The 26,159-nt window shown below is 39.2% G+C and overlaps 1 protein-coding gene across 2 annotated transcripts in view; it reads left to right on the top strand.

Moving 5' to 3' along the window:
• MAMLD1 (mastermind like domain containing 1) overlaps window positions 1-26,159 on the top strand; it is a 242,912-nt gene that overhangs the window by 68,783 nt on the left and 147,970 nt on the right. The gene's annotated exons all lie outside the window — the stretch shown is intronic.

Raw genomic sequence — 26,159 nt, 5'->3', positions numbered from 1 at the left:
TTACAGTGGTTCTTGGAGGACCTGCTTGTGGAAGATGTTCTGGCCTTTTTCCTTTCGAGCCCACTGAGTAGAGTCTGCTTGCACAAGGAAGCTCTTCTGTCCAGTGGGAAGAGCTGGCACTGGCTGCTGAGCTGAGGCCACTGGGCTCCCTCTGGATGGGCCACACTTCAGAGATTTTAGAGGGTGGCAAATTTTAGCCTTTGGGGTGCTTGACCAGTGATTTGAAAATGAAAACCTCTGAATTGCATCCTGAATCCTCTGAGGCATCCAGCACCTTTTTTTGTTTTTTTGATTTGACATGTTTTTAACTCAATTTTGTAGCATTTTTGAAATTCACATTAGCTACCATAAGACTAGATGGATGACTGCCCATAATTTGGCTCAGCTCTCAGTAGTCAGGTATCTACAAGTTGGGAAGCATGGATTTTTGCCTGTGTAGGTTGGTTCCTTTCTGTGAAAAGAGTAGAATGTTTTTGCTGTATCTCTTCCAGAAATGAATATTTTACAATCCTCTTCTAGTGCCAGAACACCCTTATGAAAGCAGCTAACCTGTGCTAATGATTGTTTAAGAATAAAATGGAAAAAAAAAACGAGCACAGGAACTTATCTTCTCTGAATTTATGGCATTGCAGTCCTTCCCATGGCAACACAGATAGTCAGATGGTTCAGTAGCAAAGTACAAGCAGGAAGAAAAAGCAAACAATGACAGAGAGAAAAAAAAGGGGAAAGAAAGCAATGTGATTTTCTATCTATTAGACTAGCTTGTCTAAAACATATACAGAAAGCCCTTTAATATCCCATTATACTGTATACTGAAGCATTCAGGTCTAATACTATTACTGATAAAGAAACCAAAAGCATATTTACAGAGACTGAATGTCTATAAAGAGCAGATCAAGCAAGTCTCTTGAGAGAAGAAAGTCCCATATCAGATTATCATGTGAAAAAAATAGCATGCTCATCTCAATTACAGCACCAATTTGGTTTATTTAAAAAGGAAGTAATTCTGGGTTTATATCATAAAATCACTTTTTTTAAGCCTGTAAACATCCAATAAATTAAATTTTTAGATAAGATCCATTTTGCAAAAAGCTATTTATGAAAAGCTTCAAATAATAATTAGAGAGGATTTAATAACCTAATCACTGACTAATGCCAGCACACAGTAAGTACACTGAATTAGATCCTTTTGTGGAGTTACTGTTTTACCTCATCTCATTTGGCAGCTTATTATACAATGTAAGTTGCTCAAGCCTATAATCCCTAGACCAGTGAAGGTATGTAGCAGAAAAATTTTGATTGTAGTCTCTTGAGTTAGTAAGTAAAAAATTTTTGAAAATGTTTGTCAAGATAACAGTCTAGCTGAACCTAATGCAAAAGCAAAATACAATGTTATACTGTAAATTTATGAATGTTAACATTTGAAACATAAAAGAAAGTTATGCTGCTTAGCATAAACATAGATTAAATATTGTCAGTATAGCATGGAATATTGAAGCTTTTCCTTTAAAACTATGTGCATATTTGGACTATGTTAACCATAGTGCCCTGCTAAATGTTGTCGGTATTCTGCTAAAGTTAATATGAGTCCTTTTGTTTATTTTAATGCACTTTGAGCCAGACTCTGGAATTAATTTAATTCCTGGTCATCCAATTTACCTCTGAATAAAAATAAGTGAAATGGCACCCTGAGCCTGGCAAGGGGGGGGGGGGGGGGGGGGGGGGTGATGGCCCAAAATCAGAAGCATGACACAGTACAAGTTATATCCCTTAGAACTAAAACTACCCTTTTACTACTTAAATCTTTTCTAGTGAGATTTAACTTAATTTTTAAGAACTTCAGGGCAGGTTAATGAAGGTCTACTCGCATAATAGACACAAGATATTTAAAATGGGTCAAAGCAAAACCCTGGACAGGCCATTACAATACTTAGGGAGTTTAAAATCCTGAACCAAACTTCTTGTGTTAGCAATGCTTGGCCATGGTTGCTCTTAGCACTGATGCTCTCAGTGGTCACTCCTCAGTGTTCTGTCACATCTGTCTGCTGGTCAAAGCACCAGACACAGCACACTGAAACACAGCACACCAGAGCAGCAGCACACCTTGGACACAGTCAAGGTACATTTCATTGTGTGTACTGAAATATAGGAGAGCACTGAAGTTAAGAGAAGGCAGGAGAGGAAAAATAGAAATACAATCAAGCAGAACTGTGTATGTATATATATATATATATATATATATATATATATGCAGATTAGGGAGCAGATCCCTTGTGTTAGAACTGTCCTCAAGAAAGAAAAAGAAAGATTAAAAACTGTCAGATCAACAATGTGACCACTTCCTTAGGTACTCTTCTGGTGCCATTCAAAAGTTTCCACTGAAGCTAACTATAGTGATACAGTCACAAAGATCTGGCTCTTAACAGCTCTAAGTGGTGTGTGCCCTTCAAATTCCACCTGAAAGGCAATCAGGTATCCGTAATGAGAAAGTGAAAAATGAGAGAGGATTTTTAGGTTTTGAACAAAAGAATTTTAAAATATGTGTGTATATATATGCCTGACAGAAAGTTAGCCCTTAAAACCCTATGTAATTGCATTGCACTTGTGGAAGTGTCTTATTGCCACTGCATTGCTATTAAAATGCAAAGCAAGTGCAAGCATGTCATGTTTATTAAACCACTAAAAAAAAGTTCTGACAGTGTTATGACTTCAGTTTTCAAAGCATATAAATGGGCAGGGCAAGAAAGGGGAAGGAATCAGAAACCAAACTCTCAGTTTACTCTTTCATGCCTCATTATTGGAACATGCAGGGTGGAATATGTAGTCCTTTGAGATGTCTGCAATAATAATCTTAAGATTTAGAATAAATTATCTCAAAGTACATTGAAAATTTAACAGTTTGATATCAGCTTAAGCACAAGATGATTGCAGCTATAGCTGAGATTTCCTAGGCAAAAGGCTTACAGCAAGAGAAGAACATGTTCTTTTTTTCCCCTAAGAAAAGGCAAAGGAATCATAGGTGTGCAGGGTGTAATTATGCAGGCTGAAATGAGGCCAGTTCACTACAGCTAATTCTTTATTCTATACAAAAATGCTGCAGATGATTAGATTGTCAGTATCAAGTATCATTTCAAGGTGGCAGCTCCGGTAGCTCACCCAAGTGTCCAGGTTTCAGAGCCTGGGATAAACCTAGGCAGGGCAACATGGAGCATTTGCCCTCATTTTTTTGTGACCCCACGTTCCACATCAGTGGAGCTGGAGATCCAGTGCCTTCTCATTCATGCTTTCAGCTTAAAGTTTCTATTTATTGAATCAGCCCTTCCATTATCATCATTTATGTTCTATTCATACAACATTTCTATCTATTGTAGTACCTCTTCTCAGGATTTAAATAACTCTGGCACTGAATAGCTTGTGCAATCTGAACAAATAGCCTTAAACTATCAGAATAGCTTTATCTAAAATATACTTACAAACAGATTAAAGGAAGAACATTGTTTGTGTTCTTTTTGTGTTTTGTAAGAGTTATGCAGGAATAGAGATACTCAGCATTGAGTACTTTCTGGCAACTGACAGATGCAGTCCCAGCAGATGAAGAAAATTGCTGTGACTTCAAAATGAACTCTCTCTGCATGTTCTGGAAATGTTCTCCACTGTCCAGTTAATTACATAGCTTTGTATTTTTTATTATATATAAGATGTTGCTGAAGACCTGATAACCTTGGGCTTATTTTAACTTCTAGCTGTTCTGGGTAACGTCCTTTACTTCAGCTCTTTCTTTCACAATCTTCAGCCAGTCAGATGTTGCCAATCCAGCATCATATCCAGATTTTTAACTTGAAAAACTGCATTGCTACCATTTCTTTGCATCAGAACTGTTGGTTGTTGTGCAACATCCCAAATTGTTCTGAGATCGTGAGATAAAAATAGACCATTGGCAATCCAGCAGAGATTAAGCCAGTAACCACACATAATTCTTGCACTCTAAAGATTCCATTGCAGATGCAGCTTTTGAGAGAATGTGCAAGAAAAATGATGTTTTTAAACTAAAGCTAGGCTCAAAATTGGAGGCTCCTCTTCAAAAGACATAGGTCTGCTGTGTTGGGAGAGTTTTCTAGATAAGAGTGGACATGGGGAGAGTATGAGTGATGTCCACGAGGACCTCCTTCAAGTCCCTGCTTTTCCTCAACAGCTCTAGGAGAGCTGAGAGGGGGATCTGGTCAATGCAAGTAGTGGTAGAAGGCACTTCAACTTGTTTTCTCAGATCCCAGTAGAGTAGAAGGTGCAATATATCTCTCCCTCTCCTTGTGTTTGGCTAAAGATGTCATCCAGAATTTTGCTGGAAAAGTAAAATTGAAGCACTGGCATCTGTAGTCTTTAATATAATGTGTAATGACCCAAGTTGCATGAGATATGGCAAGCCCTTGCTTACAGTAGGTGTGGAAAAAGAGAATGAAGAGCAGCTGCTATTTAGGCATGTTTTACAATTACATTAGTTTTGTTTCATTTCAATTTCAAAGTGCATATTGCACGTTGAGTTGTGATGAATATATATTCAAGACAGGAATATTTCATTCATACCTTTTGTATTTTAGGTAGGAATTTGAAATGGATCATCAGAAATTACTTTTCCAAACCTATTGGTTTGTAGGCTTCTGACAATGCAATTCTCAATCCATTTGAACCCCCTCTTTCTTTCCTTGCACTCTGTTTTGCTGTGTGCTTCTCTGCATTCTGAAATGTTTCCTTTAAGATGTTATACACTTTTACCTTGATGTTCTTCCTGAAGATGGTTCATAGCATGTAGGAAGCCCAAGTCTGTGTGGAAAGGAGAGCCCATTTACCAACTTATGGGTAGGACGGAAGCATTTTTATTGTTTAATCTTTCCTTGGAAAGGTGGTAGGGCCAGCCAAACACAGTGCATCTGCCTTGGCTCTAAACACTGATATGGCACTAGTACTATATGTAAGAGTATAAATCAGGACAAACCTGGTTTATGGTATCTAACACTTGTGTTTACCTGTTATTGAAAAGCACAAGAATTCCTTCTTGCATCTCCTATTATGAAGGTGTACCATAATAAGTTGATGTGGGCTGCGCACACCTTCCCTCTCTGGTCAGAGAACAAAGGTTTCCAATTCCCAGGAGTGTTCAGAAGGGAGCCTTGCTAACAGTGTTTGTTTCTTGCTGTAGAGTTCTTGTGCCTGTGCTTTGGTGGTGTGTGATAATGTAAGGAGGGATGTAGGAACACTCCTTCCTTGGCTGTCTGGAAGCAGGCTGGCAGTATTCAATCCTTATTACATTAAGATGATTCAAGGCTGAGAATACTGATGCCACCCTTCCCCCAGCACTCTGCAGACACACACAGACACATGCACACAGAGTATTATCTCTGTTTGCCTTACTAATGTCATTGTGCAGTATTCCATTTTCCTCTCTCTTCTTGTCCCCAGGGTCTGTAACAAACCCCTGCTGGACCTTTTATCCACCCACTAAGTCCAGATTAATTTATTATACTCCATCTAGTTTTTGAACTGTTCCTTCTAAATGTGTGATGGGGCTTAGGGCTGTGCAAAGGGGATTCAAGGATAAGGGGAGAAAACATCCTCAGGCTGTAGCTTACAGTGAAAGGTTGTGTTACAGTATGAGCACCTCTACTATAATTATGCATAGCCATGGAAGATGATGCAGGAGGAATGACTGATTAGAGCTCATATTTAGCTAAATTAACATCTCAAGTCCATTTTTTTTGGTGTAAATCTGAGTTCATCATAATCTAAAAGCAAATATTTGCCTTTAATATCTCTTATTTATGCACAGAATACAGTGTACTCTTCATTTCCTTCTTAATTATTATTATTTTTTTAAACAGCTTCCAGGCAGAAAGTCAAAGCCTGCTGTGTTTTATATTATACTCTGCAACTCATTTTCCTGGGTTTTTTTTTTAATAAAACATCTAATTAATCCACGTAATCTGAATACTGTCTGTTTAAATTCAAAATGCTAGTGAAAGAACTGAATGAAAATGCAGCTAATTTGTTATACCTATGAAAGTAATAGGTAGGTAAAAATATATAGAGATAAAAAGTTGAATGCCATATGCCTAGTGTGTGAATAGTGACTGAAAACAAATAATAAGGGTAACTGTGAGTAGAAAATGTCTGAAAAAAAGGTCTTGAGTGGAGTGAAAATTATGCTCCTCATTGTTGCCGTCTCATTTTTGCTCATTGCGTAACATGAGCTCGGGCTGATGATCTTGCATTGGTACTAATAAAATTGCTATTTCTTTTCCATTTGTGGGAAGTCTCAATATGAGGTTTTTACAGGATTCTGATAAAGAGAAAGCTTCAAAGACTGTTGCAACCCAACCCTCTTTATCTTGGGTTGAACACGATGGATAACTAGTTGTGTTAGAAGGTTCTTTTTCTTTATCTCTGTCTGACTCAGCATCTTTCTCTGGGGAAAATACAAACAAGAGGAGCTGGGGCCAATCATGTATTTAGAAATTGTGTAACTTCAGGTGGCAAAGTCTGTAATAAAAGAAGGGGATTAGAAAAGTGTGCCTTTGGATGAATTATCACCAGCACAATTTTTAATGGAGTGTTTGTCAGGCTTTTGCATGAAATACCAGCAGCTCTTTAACATCTTTAAAATTATTACCTAGACAATTCCCAGTAATGATGAAGTTTAAAATCGATGTAGGAAATATTACTATAGTAAAAGTAAAAAGATGCCTCCAAATGGTAATGTACAAACTCTCACAAGGGAAAGCTTACTTGCATATGAAACTTTCCCAGTAGAAACATTATAAATCATACATAAGTCAGAGTATGAATGAGAAAAAGAAAAATAACTATCAAGATGAAGTTTAGAATTACTTAAAGTGTTCATGGTTTGGCACAGACAAATGCAAAGAGAACATGTTTGTTAAGCACGGTCAGCAGAAACTTGGCCTCTCGTGATATCTGAGTGGAAGCCTGGAAGTCCTGGTTTTTTGAAAAATGTACTAGATCCATTTCTTTGCCCTCTTTTGCATCTGCACCAAAATCAGTCATGACACATCACTGCTAATGGAGAGTCAGGACCATTTTTTTTCCGCAGGAAATCTCACCTTTGAGGCAGAGTGACTTTTGCATGGTCTTGCTTTTAACTATTTTTGCAATTGAGCCTACCAAAACAGAAAAGGCTGAGTGGCTTCCCCTCTGGCATGGGGTTGGTCATTCACATTTAGATCCCAGCATGAAATCTCAGCCCTGTTGTACCAGTGGCAAAATTCCAAATGACTTCAACTGGAGCAGCAGCCTTCTGATCCCCATTTCGTTAACTTCAAGGAACAGTTTGTTCTTGGTGGTGAGTTTTGCACTGCAAAAACAAATGGGCACATTTTAAATTACCTGGAAATCTCAATGTTACCAAATCAGTCAGATTTTTTCCGGATCTAGTTTGAAACCATACTATGGCTGTGTTCCTGTACCCAGGATCACTTTGTCTTTGTGTTGTACAGAACAGTAAGAGGAAGATTGTCTCCATCCTTCTTACAGCGTTTCATAAATTATATGCTGACTGAGATAGAGCAGGTGGCAAAACAAGGACATGAGTGACATGGGAAAATCAAATAAAAATAAAATAAATGACATTTAGCAGGGAAGCTTCGGCTACATTTTCTTAATAAAACCACTCTCATTGAGAAGCTGCTAGAGCCATGCTAAGTTCTGCTGTGTAAGTACAAGTGGGACCTTGAACAGTGCTGGCTCATGGACAGTAACACAAATGGGACTGGAGACTGCATCCATTTTCCAGGAAATATATACAGATTTACACTGTAACACTTTTCTATTAAGGCTCAACTCAAAAAATATCCACAAGATCATAAAAGCAGCTAATAGTCAGGACTGCAGCTGCCCAGATTAGATTCTGTTACAGTTGAACCCAAAATTACTAATGTAATACTGCACTTCAAAGGAAAGCTTTCTGTAAGATAATAATGCAAATAAAGCTTTACCGTGTATTTTAATTTTTAAATCGCCACCAAATCATGCAGAATTGTCATAGAAGTAGCTACAAAAATCTTTCTTGTAGGTGCTTCCATATTTCAGTGTCACTATATCTCACCATTGGCTGCAAGTTGCCTTCATCTCCGATATGTTTCATGGCATGGGTGTTGGAAGATCTCAGTCACCTGACAAGGTGTCTCCACGTGGAGCCTCCAGAAGAGAATGCAGAGGACACCAGAGCTGTCGTTCAAAAGGTCCCTGTTTAATTTACACAAGGACAGAGGAGTGAATACTAGGCTATTTACAAATTCAGCTGTGCCCTATTTCAGTATGAGACAAAGTCACATTGCATAAAGGTAATGCTGTGTGCCTGATTCAGGCATTTCTGACAGTTTCCACTTCTCTATTCTCAGCTTGCCTTTGTGTAAAGCAAATGTTTTACCAGGGTTTGGGTTGTGTGCTCTGCCAGCACACTGCTTGGCCAAGCACAGCAAAGCTGGTAATTCCCCTACAGTGAGGGCATATCCTCTTTTTATATGGTGAGCAGGGTGGCAGTTTCCTGGTCTTTAAAGCCCTGCAGGAACAGCTGGCCAAGGCTGTAAAATGGCAGAGGTGCTGGGAATCAGCTGTGGTCTGTTCCCAGCTGGCAGACTGAGCAGGCTGCGGGCCTGGAAGGGTGAGGGGTTATGGACTGAGAGCTTTTGCCAAAGAGAAGGCAGAGGAAGGCTCTACAGACAGGGATTTCTGGGGTGCTGGAAAGAGCTGAGCATTTCTGCCTAACTTGCAGAAGATAAGTAGCCTTGGCAATTGTGTCCTATTCTTGGGCTGAAAATCACAGCTTGTTCTAGAGGTTTTTTACAGGAGAATGATGGTAGGTGTCCCTGCATGGTCAGGTTAGGCATAGCTGTTACCCTGTCTTTGGGGAATTTTGTTATTCTTCTTTTGCAAAGGCAAAAATTCAGCTGCTTTCTTAAATGTTTGCTGGCAGAGGTTTTTGGAGCTTTTCCACTGCAAAAATGGAGAAAGCCCTTACTGTGGGTCACCATAGCTATTGGCACTGCAGACAGTGCTGCAGGTCTGTCCTCTGTGGTGATTTGTCTCTCCCTTGACTTGAAAAGAAGTAAGGGGAATCCTAAAACACACTGAACTTACTAGATTTCAGATGGAAATGCAGTGTGAGAGCTTTTATATAACAGGACTTGGAAAGTGTAGTTTGGGATAAAAAATGTAACTTGTCTTCCTTTGCTTAACTTATATTTACCTTGACTTAGTAGATTTGGGTCTCTGTCTATTACTAGCAGTTTTGGTGGCAGTAGATGACCTCTGGTGCCAAGCACTAGTAACAGAAAATCACATTCCTGCAAAAGTAGTAAAGATAAACTCTGAGGCAGTGGTTTTAGTTCATCAAAATAGGGCTGCTGTAGCTTTCCTGTTGTACTCCCTGGCATGGCTCAGTCTCCCTTTGGGTAGGGTATGCAGATCAGTAGAGGAAAAGCTTCAGGAGAGTTCTCTAATAAAAGCCATGAGATAAGGAGGATGCTTTTGCAAGTGAGGAATGTTGTTATTTTTTTCTGCCAATTGTTGTAGATTAATTCATGTAGCAACACTTTCAATTTTGGAATTCAAATTCAAATAATACTGTTTTTCCAGTTATTGTGCTCTTGTTAATGACTAAGGCTTTGTCTGAGCCTAAGAATTTATTTATGACTTTGACCTGCTTTGAGCCCCAGTTTACTTGGAGTCAGACTGATGATTGCATGCAGACTATACCTTTTTAATTCAGCTAACAATCTGAATTCTCAAAGTAGATTGTTTGAAGTCTTCAACAAATATTTACTATATGTTTGCCATTTGTGTGGGTAGAAAGGCCCTAGGAAAAAACACTGAGATGAGCACAAAAGCTGCAGTGCACAATAATGAATGAAGACAAAGCAACATGATTTTAGTAGACAAATCTGTGCATCTGTTTGAAAGGAAAAGTCTGAAGAGGGTCACCAGTCCTACTGGCAGTCCTCACACAGTAACTGTTCTCCTTCTCTTTCCTACATAAAAGTTCCTGAAACTGGTCACACAGAACAGAACTTTTCAGTGTTTACATCCAGGACCAACTGGACAGATGTGTTCAGGGAGGATTGCTGTTGCTGATGTGATGTGAGGGATAAACACAGCTCCAACAGCTATTCCTGACCAAACAGGAAACAGCCAAAGCCAGGCCAGCTCTGTGCTTTGTTCTTCTGCAATGTGTCACCTTTACTGAGCATAAAAGTGAGTCAGATATTGAATGTCATTTTTGAAATTACTTATGTTTCTGTTAGAACAGAAATGCAAGTTTGTAGAAAACATAGAAGTTTATCCATGTGCACACATATTATCTTTTAACATGTTTGAAGCTCTATTTTCAGAAGCCTACCTCAAGTGTACCTAATGTAGAGTCTTGCAAATAATCCTGTAAGGCACAGTTGTTTACTAATAATAGATATTCTGGGCTAAGCTGTTTGAAGTGCTGCTTTACAGTCATCTGCTGAATTGAAAAATCCTTTGCAAACAACGTTTTTACATTTCAAGGTAACAGTTAAATTACCTAGACTTGGTATCCCACACTCAAAATTCCTCTTTACACTGGCACAGGGAATACTTATTTTAAGCGCATCCAGTAAAATACATATTTTAAATTATATTTTACAGTTCAGTGGTTTCTCTAACCTGAAGATCCCAAAGTGCTTCTCAGATGGAGGTGAAGTTAGCTTAAGAAGAGTCCTGTGAGCACAATTATTCCCACTTTGCATACAGAGAAAATGAGCAATGAAAACGGATGGTTTGTTGAAGGTTGCACACAGGTGCTGGCAGTAAGAATAGAACCTGCACTTCTTGCCTCCCACTCCTGTGCTTTGACTATAAAGCTGCTATTAGGCTTTCCACATCATCCTGTGATTGAGTAACTTTCATTGTATCAGTGGAGATTCAGGAATTCTGAGCTAATTAATGCTCTGGCACTTTTCAAACCCTCAGCTGCTCTTTACTTCTGATGGTTCTATAGGGCTCGATGACTTGCAGTGATGTGTCTCTGAAGAGACAACAAAGAAAGACAAATAAAGGATGGGGATTCACTAACCTTGTCTCACAAAGGTAGGGGCTGTACTCAGAAACATTTGCTAAGTTTTTATTGGCTCCTTATTCTTTTTAAACAGAGGGTGTAAAAGCTTCTAAGAGGGACCCTGTCATGTTAAAATCTGGTAATTTGAAAGTTCTTCTTTATCACTGCTGGCTGCACTGCTCTTCTACTGATTACAGTAAATCACCTGAATTCTCTTTTAAAACCCTGCTTTTTCTGTGAGATCAAATTAAACCCATAATTCCTATATATGCCACAAGGAGTCAAGTATTACAAATACTCTGCCAGCTGTTCTTCTAAATAATTAGGGAGGGACATAAGCTGACACTGATCTGGATCAACACATCCCAAAAGTTTGGGTTAAAATTTTTTGGTTCAAATTTGATGATCCACTGTGTGTAGAGTTAACTCTTTCAGCATTTTTGGTAGTAAGAAGATTATTTGTGAAGACAACAAAGAGTTGTTAGCTTAGTTAAGCTATTAAGACTGATGAATTTTGGAGCAAGTAATTTTTTCAGTCCAATTAACAGCACATGGCCTGTCAGTAATGGTTGAGCATCAAGAACCAGTAAGTTGCAAACAACCAGGAGGACTTAAATACATTCATCATAAACTTGTAATGTCATCTCAATTCTCCCTGTTACTCTTGATCTCTCTTCACATGGCAAAGGTTTATGTTTTGTTTATGTTTTACATTGGTATTTTAATATGTTCCAAAAACCCCAAAGTGGGTCATGAATATGTATATACCCAAAATATGTAACTTACCATGTTAGAAACAAAATATACAAAACACAAGTTCTTTCTAAAACTATTTTTCTTTTGTGTCAAGCAAAAACATACAAATATGATGTTTTTCAAGCCAGACCTCTAAATATGACTTTAAAACTATCAATATATATACATCACTGCAGTAACTGAATGCTCTGAATGATTAAAAAAAATGTCAAAAAATCTATGAACAAAACAGTGTGAGGAGCACAGGGATGAAATAACTTTGCAGTGTTAATAGGGTTTAATGTGTGAAGCATTAAGCACTGCTGTAGCACTCATAAAGGAACACAGCTAATGCTTAAACTTGTTTGACATCAGAGCCTTTTTACTACTTATATTCCAACATATTTACAAATTGAGAAGAGGCTTGTTGAATCTTGTTCCACGATAGACTTCTGAAGTATTTGGGCTGGCAGTTTTCAATTACTTCATCTTGGCTGGGATTCAAAGCAGGCCGGCACACGGGCAGGGAGGGAGGGATTCAGCTGGACCAGCTGAAACACAAGGGGATAGCACAAGGGCTTAAAGGGGAAGAGCCCAAAGTCTGGGCTCTTCTTGACATACATCATTAACTATTAATAGAGATTCATTATTTTGTGGATTTGTCACAATTGGCTCTTAGGACAGGGTGTCTACATGCTTTACTAATTATCCCTAACCTGCTTGGAGGCACGTTTGTGAATGCCAGTCATTTACTGCCAATTTACATACTTGGGGGAGGGGACTGGGGAGAGAGATTCATGATATAAAAACAGGTTAGAGTTAGTGCATTAATGTTTCCCTCCAGCTCACCCTGTGCCATGGCTTGACACGTCCATGTCTGTCCTAAATAAACCTAACCACTTGCATTCTTTACAAGTGACAGGAAAGCTGAACAATTTCATCAAGATTAATTCCTGGGAATAATGTCAGTCATTTTAGGGGTGTTTTTGGAGAATGAAATTATATATTTATGATACAGTCCTGATTGACTATTTTATGTGAAATGTCAGTGTTTTCTCTTTGCATAACACACCTTGCAGTGTGTCAGGAAGTATATTCCTAAGGGAATCCATAAGGGAACACAGACCTCCTGTTTGAATGCATATTTATTTATTTATTGTATTCCTTGCCTTGAGGTTTGAAGTAACTTGTTTTCACCCAGCAAGAGGGTGGGCAAAGCCCAGAGTATGGGTGTTGGGGTAGTGGCATTAGCCACCCATGGCTAATGTGAGGTGGCTTTCCTGACTGTGCTGTGCCATCATCACTGCACTGCCGTGCTTTGTCATCGTTAGGTGGGTGGCTGCTGTGGCAAGATGCTTCTGTTCAATGAATCAATTGTAAATGAATGTTAGGCTTCTGCAGGGGAAAATTTCTAGCCTCCTTCTGTGACTTCCCACCCCCAAACTTTCTCTTCCTAGTCTCCTCTGACATGCTGCAAAAGATATATGAAAATCAAATACTTTAAATGTAAAACTGCCACTTAATTGACAATTAATTGACAATTGCTTAGCTCCTAGAGATCACTTTATTTAGCATTCCTCTTTTTTTGTTCTCTTTCTCCATCTTACCAACCACATTTAATATTGAAACACATGCCACAATGTTTATGAGGTAAATGTCAGCCTCATAGTGAGCTTTAAAGATGTTGTTTGAAAATTTCACACTTTTTCAATGTTTCTTTTATCCGGGGCAGGGTTCTTTGGTCAGCTTTGGTCTAGTAGGCCTAACATGGAGGGCAGTGAGTTCTTCCTGCAGCACAGAGTTCTCCTGTGGTACCTGTCAGTACCAGCTGCCCCTTCCCAGACCCAGCAGTACAAGGAAGGGTTCTGCTGTATGCAGTCCTCAGGGGCTGGAGGCTCCTGAAGGTTTCACATTTGACCCTTGCAGCTCTTATTAAGGATGCTGCTGCTCCAAAATATCAGCCATTAAGCTCCTCACAAGTGCTCTTGTCAAATGTACTGCAGCCTGAAAGTGATTTTAGCATGACTGGAGAAAATGTTCTGTATCCTCTTTGTGAGGACACAGTGGAGAGGATGCTCTGTGGGCAGTCACTGCAGTGGGGCTGCTGCTGGTACAGGGACGTCTGCAGCATGCCTGTAACTGATAAAGGGGATTCATTGCTTTGCCAGAGCAGTTCCTACATGGATCTAGGCTGAGCACAGTACAGAAATGCCCCCTGATGAAGGAGTATTGGGCCTCATTTGCTGGACACAGAAGAGGCAGTGTCCCATCATGTAGGTCTGTGTCATACATGTCATGAGAATGTTTATAGGCACATGGGTGCTGCAGAGGATCCCTGTACTGTGGGGAGACTTTGCTCTCTAGATCAGAAGTGGAATAAGCACAAAAAAACCCCAAACAAACAAACCCAGAAAAAAGCAAAGTGCAAAACAAACCCAAAAAATCCCCAGGCTGGAGTGAAGCCTGGAAAGACAGAGTTTGTGTGGAATATGCTGCTTCTGGAGCTTCCCAAGTTACTGCAGAGCATTTCTGAGGGGTGTGATTGTTTTAGATGTTGCCTGATATTGATCAGTTTGGAAAGTCTCTCTCACCTTTGTCTCATAAACCTGTGGGAAGAGGGAGTCTCTCCCTAGCAGGAGCACTGCAGTGGGCAGCTCTGCCCACTGTTCAGCTGCCTGGCACTGTGTGAGACCAGGTTTTCCCTGCACTCACCTCACTGAGGCTGCCTACAGAAAAACGAGGGCCTGTTTTAGCTGTGATTTCTGAGTATCTGCCTGGGGGCTATTTATCCCATTTATTCAGAAGTGGCTTCTTTTGAAAAAGAGGAGGAGGTGAAGAGATACAGCTTCCTAGGTAGTAGTAAAGTGCATGCTGTGTGTGCATGACAATATAGGTCTCCGAGGTTTAGTGGATCTGGAATTATGCCATTTGTCTCACACTAATTGAAGTGTGTGTCTACAAGTGTGCAGTGCAAAACATAGGAGAAATGTTGATCATAAAACAAGGGTACTGCATAACCTGTCTTATTATTAAATAGAGAGTCACTTGCAGAGCACCTTAAACATGTATGTTTTGTGAAGCTGCTCTTTTCTGTGCATATGTGTATACATATTAAGCCAATAGGATATATTTCTGCTGAGCTGATCTAACATGTAGTCTTTTACAGCTTTTCAGAATCTTTCCCTCATGTCTGTAAATGTACTTTGCAGTTCTTACAAAATATTGAATCCAGAGTAACAAGCGGTTGACTTAAACTTATTTCTGTATGAGAAAAAGAGATCTCAAAGAGTAAGCATTCTATCTTAAGCATGATTAAACTTCATTTCTTTGTCCACTGGAGTCTCTAGAAGAAGGGTTCTGTATTGTGAAGTTTCAAGAGACAGCTGCTGAAATGAGGCTGGGCTGGATCACAATTTGAAACAACCTGAATGTTACTGGAAAGAACCAGCACATCTCTGTGCCAACAGAGACATTCAGTGCAATATATAGGTTAGTTTATTCTGGACAACAGTGCAATTTGTTACTATGTTATGCTTATTGCCATGGTGTACATGAAATCTCATTGTAAATGTTTTCAAGAAAGGGAACTAATGCTTTTTAGTTACTTGAAGTTTGGTTTCAGCAGGCAAGGCAAATAGATCTGTGATACTGGCTTTGGGATCAGACATTTGTATGTCATTTCTGTCCGTTTTAAAGTAAAAAAACATTTTCAGTGTGTCTTTTATCTTCATTGCTATGTCTACAGTATTGCTCAGCTGTATTGAGCTGTGCAAGTGGGTGGGGAAAAAATTAGAAACTTAGTCATATTCTAAAGATAGCAGACCATTAAGAGAGGAAACACTTCTGCTGTGTGTCTGATCTCTGCAAGGAACTGAAGCATCCACTCATAGACTTGGGGGAAAGAAAGGAAAAAAGAAGAAATAAAAATCCCCAGCCCCCAAAGACATTTTCTATCTGTACGCTTCAGTGCAAAGCAAATGGTGAGTGCTTTTTAGGCATGATTCACAAGGCAGATTCATGTGCAAGTGACTCCAGGTAAAGCAGTGGGGGTGGATCTGGATCGTGTAAGGCCAGCGCTCAATGTGGGAAAACATCTTCCTCCCACTCTCCAGTAAACAATGTCAAATCAAAAGGTTTACATTGCAGCTTTATTGTTAACACAAGAAAATACTTGGGTCACACTAAAATCCATTTAATGTTATATTCTTACTAGGATAGTAGTTAGTGTCTGATACTTAAGGAAGGGTAAGAATGAGGACAGATAGAGACAGCCCTGCAAGCACCAGTTTGCATTTCTCATGAGTAGAGGTAGGATTTTAACCATTGTGCTCAGAGCAGCCACTGGAGTTACTCTGTGACTTTGTCACTCTTTACATTTTACATCTACAAAAGTCTGTGAAGGTGACCCTCTGCAATTCAGTTCTGTAACTGAAAGTGAAAAAGTATTCTCTTTGTTTTAAACTTTCTAGTTAATGGGTGCACCAACAAATTCTTGGGATGTAAGGAAAAAAAATTGTTCATAAGGGAGTTCTTTGTTTTATAGTCCCCCATCCATTGATTGTTATCACTCTTCCATTCTGAAAAATCCTAATTCTCTCTGTGTAAAAGGTTATTCTATACCTTTATGCAGCATTGTTGCCATTCTTGTTACCTTTTCTGTACTTAAAAAAACCCCAAACAAACAACAAATGAAGCACAACAAAACAGCCCACATACAAAAACAAACCATAAAAACACAAGAAATTATTTGGAAGCAAAGTTCATCAGAAAGGGCAGCTTGAAGCGGAAGTTAGAACCAACTCCACAGGTGAAAGATGACAAAAGTATAAGCATGAGAAAAGGTGCTGTCAGGTGCTTGCTTTCAAATCCTAATGATTGGTCAGAAACTTGAGAGATACTGTAGTGTTTTCTCTTGGCTGGTAGAAAATAAGATGCAGAAAGACTGGTGAAGCTCAGGCTGGAAGTTATTATCAACCTGCTCTATGAACTTTTCACTTGTTTTGCACTCATGCATTTATATTTATTTCAAATGGGTTGATGGCAGCAGCTGATAAATGAGCTGCTGCCAGTTGTAGTCCATTGTGTTTGTCATCAGTGCAAGTTCACTGTAGTCAGTGATGAAATTTCACCTGCTGTGTGAGAGAAAATAAAATGCACAGTTGTGGTTGTAATTAGGGTTGAAAATCAATAGTAAAAGATGTTTTAAAAATGAGAAAGAAGGTAAAAGAGAAAATGAGGAGAAAACCGTGAAAAGAGAATTAACTGGGGACAGATAAAAACAGTGAATGCAGAGATATATTGGAGGAAATGGAACATTAATCCAAGGTGGAACACCTACAACTACTTTTTGCAAGAGACTTCATTTTAGTATAAGAAAGAATGTATTTTCTAGTAAAAATCTCTTTTCCTGGGGTGGTATGAGCGTGTGTATGAACAAAAAATGGACCTGCTAATGGTGCCTTGAAGATCCTCACATTTTTTCTGCTTCATTCCCTTGGTGGCCACCATCCTGGAAAATGAAGGACTTGGATGAAACTCACTTTAGAATTCAGGAGGGGACGTACCTGAATTAGTGAGAGAGCAGCATGTCACAGTACAGTTCACAATAAAGAATGCTGCACCTAGTTTTATTTTTTTTTCATTTGCCTTAAAACTATTCTCTAACAGCCTTTGAGACAAAGTATCTGGGGGTTTGGATATGACCAGATGGCTGAGCACTGAGTAGTCTTCTTCGAAGTCGCTCATAAAAAGCACCTGTACTAAAAGGGTGGAAAATTGAAAATTCTTGTTGGCTCCACAGGGGATGACTTGTGTTTGGTTTTGATGGAGTGGAATATCTTTGACTATTGCTGATTATGAAAGGGCTTATTACTGGCTAGGGAGTAGAAAAGGCAAAGCATTTCATTCTCTGCTTTTCTTAGCTTTCACCTCAAGAGCATCAGCTTAGGAAATAGTGTGTCAGAATGTCAAAGAAATGCTCGAGCAGTTTGTTCTTTTTGTTTTATCTTTCTCTAAATATCAAAGACCCTGGTCATAGAAAAGACAGTCTTTCTCTTTAATAAGACTATTTCCAGTACAAAGCTAGTACAATATGACAGGCAAATACAATAACCTTATTAAAGCATCTTCTGTATAACACACAAATGTGTGAAATGTTTTCTCCTCAATAAATAGCCTTCAGTAAGGGATGTGTATTGTGCTTAGGTACTAGACTGCATTCTCATATCACTTTGAAGCTACATCTGCTATATTTTAAACAGTAACCAACAAAGTATGACGAGATGGCAGAACAGTTTAATATCATGGCCTTTATCTGCCCAGAGTGCACGAAAGAAAAATAAAGCAAATGCCTACCATAGGAGGGGAGAGCATGTTATTCTATCAGTGCAGACAATTCTGCTCCCATTTGGCACATCAGTGGTATAATACAGAGATAAAAATGAATCTTTGTACAGTGAATTGAATATTTCCTAGAAGCTTTTGTTGGAAATTTTTTCTGATGTTGTTAGCTAAGGAAGATTTACTTTATGCTTAAGTTATCAGACAGCAGTTTCTCAATGCACAAATCCACATGAAAGTAACATCTCTCGGGTATTGATGAACTTTTTTTTTGAAGGGATGATAAATCTAACAAACAGCTGACTTTGTAGGGCTTTGGTATATGTCATATTAAGCAAAGGTAATCAAGAAAAGGATTTTATGTGTTTTTTGTAGAAATGTACAAAGACTAGATGACATCTGACACTGCGTACACTTGTAAGGGAACAAAATGAGAACAAAAAAGGAGGCAGACAGCTGGTTAGAGCCCAGTTCAGCAAACATTACACACAAAGAGCAATGTTTGCTTTTGCATCTGGGCATACAGGCTTCTTAAGTCAGGGAAGTGTATGGAAATACTCTTAGAAATAAATAACATCCAGTGGGACTCTGTGTCCTGCAGTAACACACAGAATGTGTAAGATGTGGTTAGAGAAGTATTGTAGCTTTCTCATACTGTTTATGGAAAGCTTGTGGGTTTGCATATCTCAAAAAATCTAGCAGTTATGGAACAGAGACAACTTAAAATCCAAAACCTCTGTTGACTTCAATGATGCTGTGGGTTCTGGAGCCCCTGGAGCCCCTTGTGCTTGTGCACACCCCTTGCTCCAGACAAGGTGAAATGGAATTCTCAAGCTGAGTATGTGGCATCCACAGCACTGCTTAAATGTAGATCTGAGCTGATTCTCAAGCCCCAGCTTGTTCATCATCAGTGTTGTTTATGCACAAGCCTGTGCTGAAGTGTGGCAAGGCTCCAGAGCACACCCAAGGGCCGCAGCCCAGCCAGGCTCAGCTCCCCGCAGAGAACGAAGCTCCAAGGCTCTGTCAGGATGGGGTGGATCCAGAGAGGGCAGTACTACCCACACCCTGTCCAGCAGCACAGCTAGAGAGAGATATCCTGCAGGCCAGGGAAGGTGGGCCACAGCTGGGCAATTGTGGCTGGACAATGTGCACAGCTCCAGCCCCACCATGCTAAACTTCGTATTTTCCCTCTTTGTGGACATGTGTGGCAGATTACAACTGTGCATCTGCAGGACTGAAGTGCCAGCCCTCTCACTGCACTGCAGGGTCCCCAGGCCAGTTCTCCACTCATCACATGCATTTTTTTGAGAGTAACAGTGGCAATCAGTGAGAAATCCATTTGCTCTACAAAACTCCCACATGGTATGAATTGGTAGTGATTTAATATTTCAGATGGTAATGGTGTGCCTTTACCCTGAATGGTAGAGTAAATGACTTCCTTATAGTAGTAGGTAACCTTTAACATTTACATTTTCTTAAATGTCAGGATGTAAAACCAATGGGAAGGTTGAAAGAGAGGGAAAAAGTATTAGCACTGCATTGTTTACATAGTGTACAGAATACAGCCCTGTAAAACCTTGATAGAAGTCTAAACTCTTTTATTTATGGGAAAATATATAAGCACTTAGCCATATCTACAAAATCAATTGCTCAGCCACCTCAGGTTGAAATTTGGCTTAAAATTAATGAGGATTTTAAAATAATATACTTCAATTTTCTATTCTTTTAGCTTCTGATTATTCTGAGATGGTTTTGTCTTATTTTCAGGATTTTTTTTCAATAGAAGCTCTGGAATGTGATCAGAATTTTAAAGAAAAAATAATTAAAATCACCTACTACAACACTGTGGGATTAGGGTTACAGATTTTGAGCATTACCAATACTACTTAGATAATGAAGTTTTGATGTGATTGCAAAGACCTGAGATCTGGAAATTAAAATTTACAGAGCAGGAATTAAGTAAGAAAATATTAATAAAAATACTCAGGAAATGGAAGGATGAGTGCAGTCTTCAATAAGCCTGAAAAACATAGGTCCAGCTCCTCAGTGATGTAAACTGCCTCAGACCAGTGAAACTTTGATTAGCTGAAGAGCTCTGGCCCAGGAACCAGCAGCCTGTCTTGATCCAGTGAAAGAATCTGAACTGTATTTCTGCTTTGCAAAATTACAGTCTGTTATTAGGACCAGCTTAAGGACTTTGTCTCTCTGGGGCAGAGTGCTCACACCTGCAGTAAATGTGTGAAGTGACACTGGTGTCACTGCAGGGCTGTGGTCAGGCCCTCTGTACCTGTGGCCATCCCACCCTGAGCTGCTGAAAGGAGCAGTCTCTCACCAAGCTCTGTGTCTTAAAGCAGGACTATAACCCAGACTCAGGTTTCAAAGAGGAATCATTTTAAAGAAAGAGTCCCCTTAGGTAATCTGGGAGAGACAATTCTTAAGTAACTGATTCAAATTTGTGGAGTAGATAGGAGTAGATAGTGTTTATGACTTCTCTCTGCACAAGTTTTATTTTAAATCCAAATAAACACTATCCTGAAACATATTTTCAGAGTTTTCTGTAAGCCATAAAGCACATATCAGTAAGGCTAAATGCCTAGATTATAAAATGTTTCCCTGCAGATGTACAGAAATCTCTAACAGAAATCTCTAACAAAAATCTCTAATGATAATTACAGAAGTTACAGAACTGAGCACAGATACTGTAGGGTTTTGTTCTGAGCTGATTCAAGGGACAAATTAATGTATAAAACTGGGGAAAGGAAGAGAGTTTTCATACAACCAGATCCTCAGTCAGTGTAAAATAAGATAAACCTGTACATTTCTTAGGGGCTTGTGTGAACTAACAGATCTAATTCACACATTAAATATTTCATTTGGCAATAAAAGAGTATCTTGTAAAATATTCTGATAAATTGCACTTTTAGGCTTAAACATCTCTGTAAAAATAGGAGGGAATTCCAAAACCTACTGCCATCCCCAAGAGTGGTGTTTCTAGTAAACATTTCCAGGCAGTTGTGCTCCTAAATTCAATTACACTGGTGGCTTCAGCATAGATCCTGCTGGACAATCATCTACATCATAAAAAGTGCAGGTCATTTGCCACAACTGAGCAAAACTGTCATTTTCTACCTAAAAGAAGCTGAGGCTAAGCTAAGGCAGAAAATAAATCCTCTGTGACTCATAAAGAGAGCACTTTTTTAGGTCAGGTCAAGAACAAAGACACTGGCAGTGCAATGCTGAGAGGCTTAGAGTGGTGGATCCCTAAGGACAGCTCCCGACACCAATTGGAATTTTTTTCCTTGATGGGGTAAATGGTTTTTGAATGGTTTTGTAAATGCCCTTAAAATAATCAGTTTATTCAATTAGCCAATTGTCCTATTGTCCTTTAAATATGGAAGGATTTATTTTTTTTTAATTTTTACCAAATATGCTGTTTAGTGTCTGTAGCAGGAGAATAGACAGAGATGGCTCTGAGAACAGGAGCAGAGTAAATGCTCTGGGGGTGAGACTGAGAGGGAATATCAGCCCTCCCCTCTGCCAGGCACACACACACTCACATATCACTCCACAGCCACAGTTCCTTCACTGTGGACTGGAGGAGTCAAGGTGTTTGCTAATACTACTGAAATTAAATTATCATTTTGCCTCAAAGTTAAATTTTTCTTGTGAGTCTTAAGATTTTTTGTTTGCAGAAAAGGCCCAGAATTAAACAGCTGCTTTCCTAATTCCACATTACATTTTCTATGTTTTTCCTTTGTGCTTGGGTTTTCCTTTCAAATCCCATGGTGCTCTGTTACAGCAACTATCATGTGGTATATTCACAGTGGATCTGCATGTTGAAGGCTAATAGTAACCTAACTCAGCTAGGAGGTGGGAAAATCTTTACCAGAAAAAGAGCCAGGAGAGAGTGGAACAAAGCATGGTGTGCTTGCCTGATAGAGTCCAAGACCTCTTTTGGCCTTTGGGTTTGGATTCAGTTCACCTTGAAATGATGATTATTTATTAGAAAATAATTTCAGAGAGCAGTTTCAGTTTACCTGCTATGTTAACATTTATTTTATTTAATTTTTTCCCCTCAAGTTCTGTTGTGGACAAAGAGTTGTGTATATGTAAACCTTATTCATCCTTTCACTTTTTAACAGAGTTTAGAGCTGGCTGGTTTCAGAATTGAAAATATACTGCCTTTCCTGCCAAAGATGTTCCTTCCACACAAACTCTCTACTTCCCCATGAACACAGGAAACTCTCCTGAAGGCTTTCCTGAACACCCCCCACACACAAACACAATCCAGTAACTGAGTCACCAGGAATAATATTGATTTCACCCTATGAGCTCCAGAAAAGTGTGGCAAAGTCCACAGGCTGTAAATGGCCAGTGGAAACCTGACTCCATGACAAGCTCTGTGGGACACAAATGAAGGTAATGAGACTGCTCTGGCAAGCAAATAGCCTGGGAGTCCTGGGAGTGAAGGGACCTCCAAGAAGTTCTTTATCTACTGTACTCGTCCATTAATCCTTCCTTTGCCACTGAAGGATCATGAAGTGCATGGACAAAATAATCCTCAGGGTACTGAGAATTCTGCCCTGTGTCCCCAGCAGTGTGCTGCTCTACATGTCTGTGATGCCCTATGGCTCAGTCAGTGTCTGCCTTTGAGTCTCTCTTGGTCAAAAAATGGCATTGCACAAGTTTTATGTGAGTTACCTGGAAGGATTTGCTGTTCAATGCCTTTACAGCTCTTGTAACAAGTGTAATTCAGGGAAGTTGCAGCCACTCAGAAGTTCAAGACTGAATAGGATAGGTGGAAACCTCCCTGGATCCCCAGTGAACAAAACTCTTCTGGCATTTGTGACATGAGGAGGTCTCTCCAGGCAGCCTGACTTGCTGCCTCTGCAGGTTCCTGCAGGGTCAAGTGATTTGGCATGTGTGTCATTTCCTCTAAACTTTGCTTTGAGGAAGTGAATTTAAGCCTTTTTGAGGGTCTAATATAAACTTCTGGAAAGTTTTCCATGTGCTCACACAGGAGAATAAATGCAAAAATGCACTGTGAGGAAAGACAGTCCTCCAAAATTTTGCCTTTTTTAGTTGAAGGACTTCAGACATAAGCAGCCAAACTTGTGAATCCTCATGAATCCTTGTGACTCTGAAGCTTTGTCCATCATTCATTTATCAGCCCATCCATGAAAAAATATTTTAGACATCTACACCATATGCACATGCATGTTCTTCTGGAACTGTTAATAAACCAGCAAAATTGTCATCTCTATATAGTTATAATCCCCACTTTATTGAATTGCCTTCCTAGTATTTGAGGTTTAAGAAATCAAATCCCCATCTCCATTGTATAAACATTTAAAAAGCATCACCTAGTTGCAAAGTATTCCCCAGATACATGTTTTTCTTTGAAGATATTCTAACTAACGATGTGTTATTAGTGTGAAGGGCCAAATTATCTACTCATCTAATTGGTTCAGCTCCACTGTGCCGCAGAATTTGACATTATCATTTCTCGGGGTCTAACATAATTCATACAAAATATCAATTTGTTATACTTATCATGTTAGTATAGAGAACCCTTAATAACAGGACATTTAATGCAGCATTAGCTTTCCAGCATTTTTTAGAGTAGAGAAAATATCTCTTTTTTCTTAGCATTAATTTAAGCAGCCCTTATTTAAATGGTTTTGCCCCTCTGCTTTTGTAAATTAACGAATGTAATTGTATTGTAAATATTAATCTTCTCTAAATTAATGTGAAATCAAAATTAATTAGTTTGAAAAATATGATTTGCCATTCAATATCACTTATAAACTTACAACAAATTAACAGGATAATTTTTCTGCTCTGCTCGCCGTGTGTGAGATCTGGCCAGTGAAAACCTTAGGATATGGTTTCCATGTTCTCAGTTGTCATTAAGCACGGGCCGCTTTTGACAAGTTTTTGACACATTGCTCTTCCATCAGGTTCCTTACTTTCGATTGTGGAATGACAAGTCTATTTTGTGGCGGTGTGAAATGAACCATGTACTGCTACCGCTGTCTCATGTCTCATAATGGAAGGTTCACAGCATGGACAATTGGGAATTTCTCCAGGCAGGGGAAAAGCACTTACTTTCAACCCCTGGCTTTAATCAATCAAGGAGAAACTGGAAATCGCTGTAAAGTAATGAATGTCAATTTATGTACATGCTATTGATTTTAGAAATTTAATGCTCTGTTTCCCTATTTTGTGTTGACCTTATGAAGCTTTAAGAAGAACACAAAAGGTGAATATTCTTGAGACAGAATTGGTTTTCCCCTGGAAATACAAACAATAGATTTTGTACCTTCTGTGTATGGACGGGAACATATGAAAAAAAAGGAAGGAGAGGGGATCAGCTGGAACTTAAGCCAAAGGGCTGAACCAAGTCAAGGCATGGGAGAAAACAGGGGCATGTTATTAAATCCATTTGTTGCAAAATGGACAAAACTGTTCTTGCAAGACACATCCCAGTTGTTGTGATCTTGGCATACTGAGGATCTGGGCTATTAATTTTTTTTCTTTGGTTAAATGCATTCTTGGTTTAACTTTTGTTATTTTTATAGAAAGCATGAAGGTATTGTTTTGAATAATTCACTGTTTATCTACCTTGTAGTTTGCATGCTTTGTGGTCCTTCATTGCACTCTGACAGAGTGAGAGAGAGAGATTAGTAAACATGACCCCAGAAGCCCTCTGTAAGAGCCTGTCTAGCATAACTTATTGGCTTCACTTTCTCTGCCTGGAGGATCCTTAGCTTGGCTGGATACATTACACACGAGTTTTGCCATTGCTTATCTTCACAAAGTTTACATCTCACTCGTTTTCATTCCCAGATAAGAAGCTCGGGCGCTGTCAGTTGGAGAATACTCTCAGGAACGTGCCCTCTCCCCTGCAGAGCAAGAAAACAATGACTTCAGAGATTATATAATTTGAACCCATGTTAAAAACCATCATTCTCATATTGTTGTTTCTCTAATTGCTCCTAAGCATAAAAACCAATTCCAGTAAGAAACTGCATGTTACGCTGGTGTTCTAATCAGTCTCAACATTCTGCCCCTCCAGAAGCAGTAAGAAAACACATAGAGAATGTTTTGTTCGCTCTGAGGATTTCTTGTTGATCTCCACTGTATATTTGTACAAAAGCTCTCAGGGGATTTCTCATGTTCCTTCCCTGAATACACAGTAGCAGGATTGCACAGGAAAAGTGCTGTTAGTGGCAGTATGCTCTTAACCAGCATAGTCTTCCACTGCTCTGACTAGTGCAAAAATTGAAGCCAGCTCTGAAAGACAGGTTCTTCCCCTCTTTGCAATAGTTTTACAAATGAAATCACAATACTCCCTGAAATTACTAGTGCACTTGACTCCACGATCAATTTACTCCATTTTCAATATAGACTTTGAAAAGAATGATTTGTTTATGCTGTCACATGAATCAGTCTCAGTAAATTAGACCTGTCAAAGTTACTTTTTCTGCACAATACAGTTTGCTTTTTTCTTTGACACCTGAGCAGTTGGGAAAGCAATTGTAAATAGTGTAAAGACTTGAGTCAGAAAGTGAGCTTTTAGATCCTGCTCCCTGTGTCAGAAATACATCTCCACAGTCCCCAGGAGTATTTTTTACTTTACTTGGAATTCATAATAATAATTGATAATAATAATTGTGATTTGAAACTGGATTTTGAATATACTACCTGTGTGCACCAAAATGCACATGAAAGGATCTGTGGGGGTACACAGGCAGCAGAATTTTGTACTCTAGAACTGTGGAGAGACATCACCCTCAAAGTGTCTATGCAGCATGTCAGTGTGGCTGCACTGGCTCTTTTTAATTACTTTGCCCCCTTTTCATCATTGCTTTTTACCTACAGTCAAGGTCTAGATTGTATCCTGGGGTTCAGCTGGACCTCTTGCACAGTGTTGGCATCAGTGAACCTCAATAAAATCTGCTTTGAGGTGAGCTCCCTGCCTGGCTCGAGGTCT

Source organism: Agelaius tricolor, unplaced genomic scaffold (genome assembly GCF_023055355.1).
Source record: "Agelaius tricolor isolate 1412-34295 unplaced genomic scaffold, bAgeTri1.0.p SCAF_17, whole genome shotgun sequence".
In the NCBI taxonomy this organism is placed as follows: domain Eukaryota; kingdom Metazoa; phylum Chordata; class Aves; order Passeriformes; family Icteridae; genus Agelaius; species Agelaius tricolor.
This window is presented reverse-complemented; position numbering and strand designations above follow the sequence as displayed.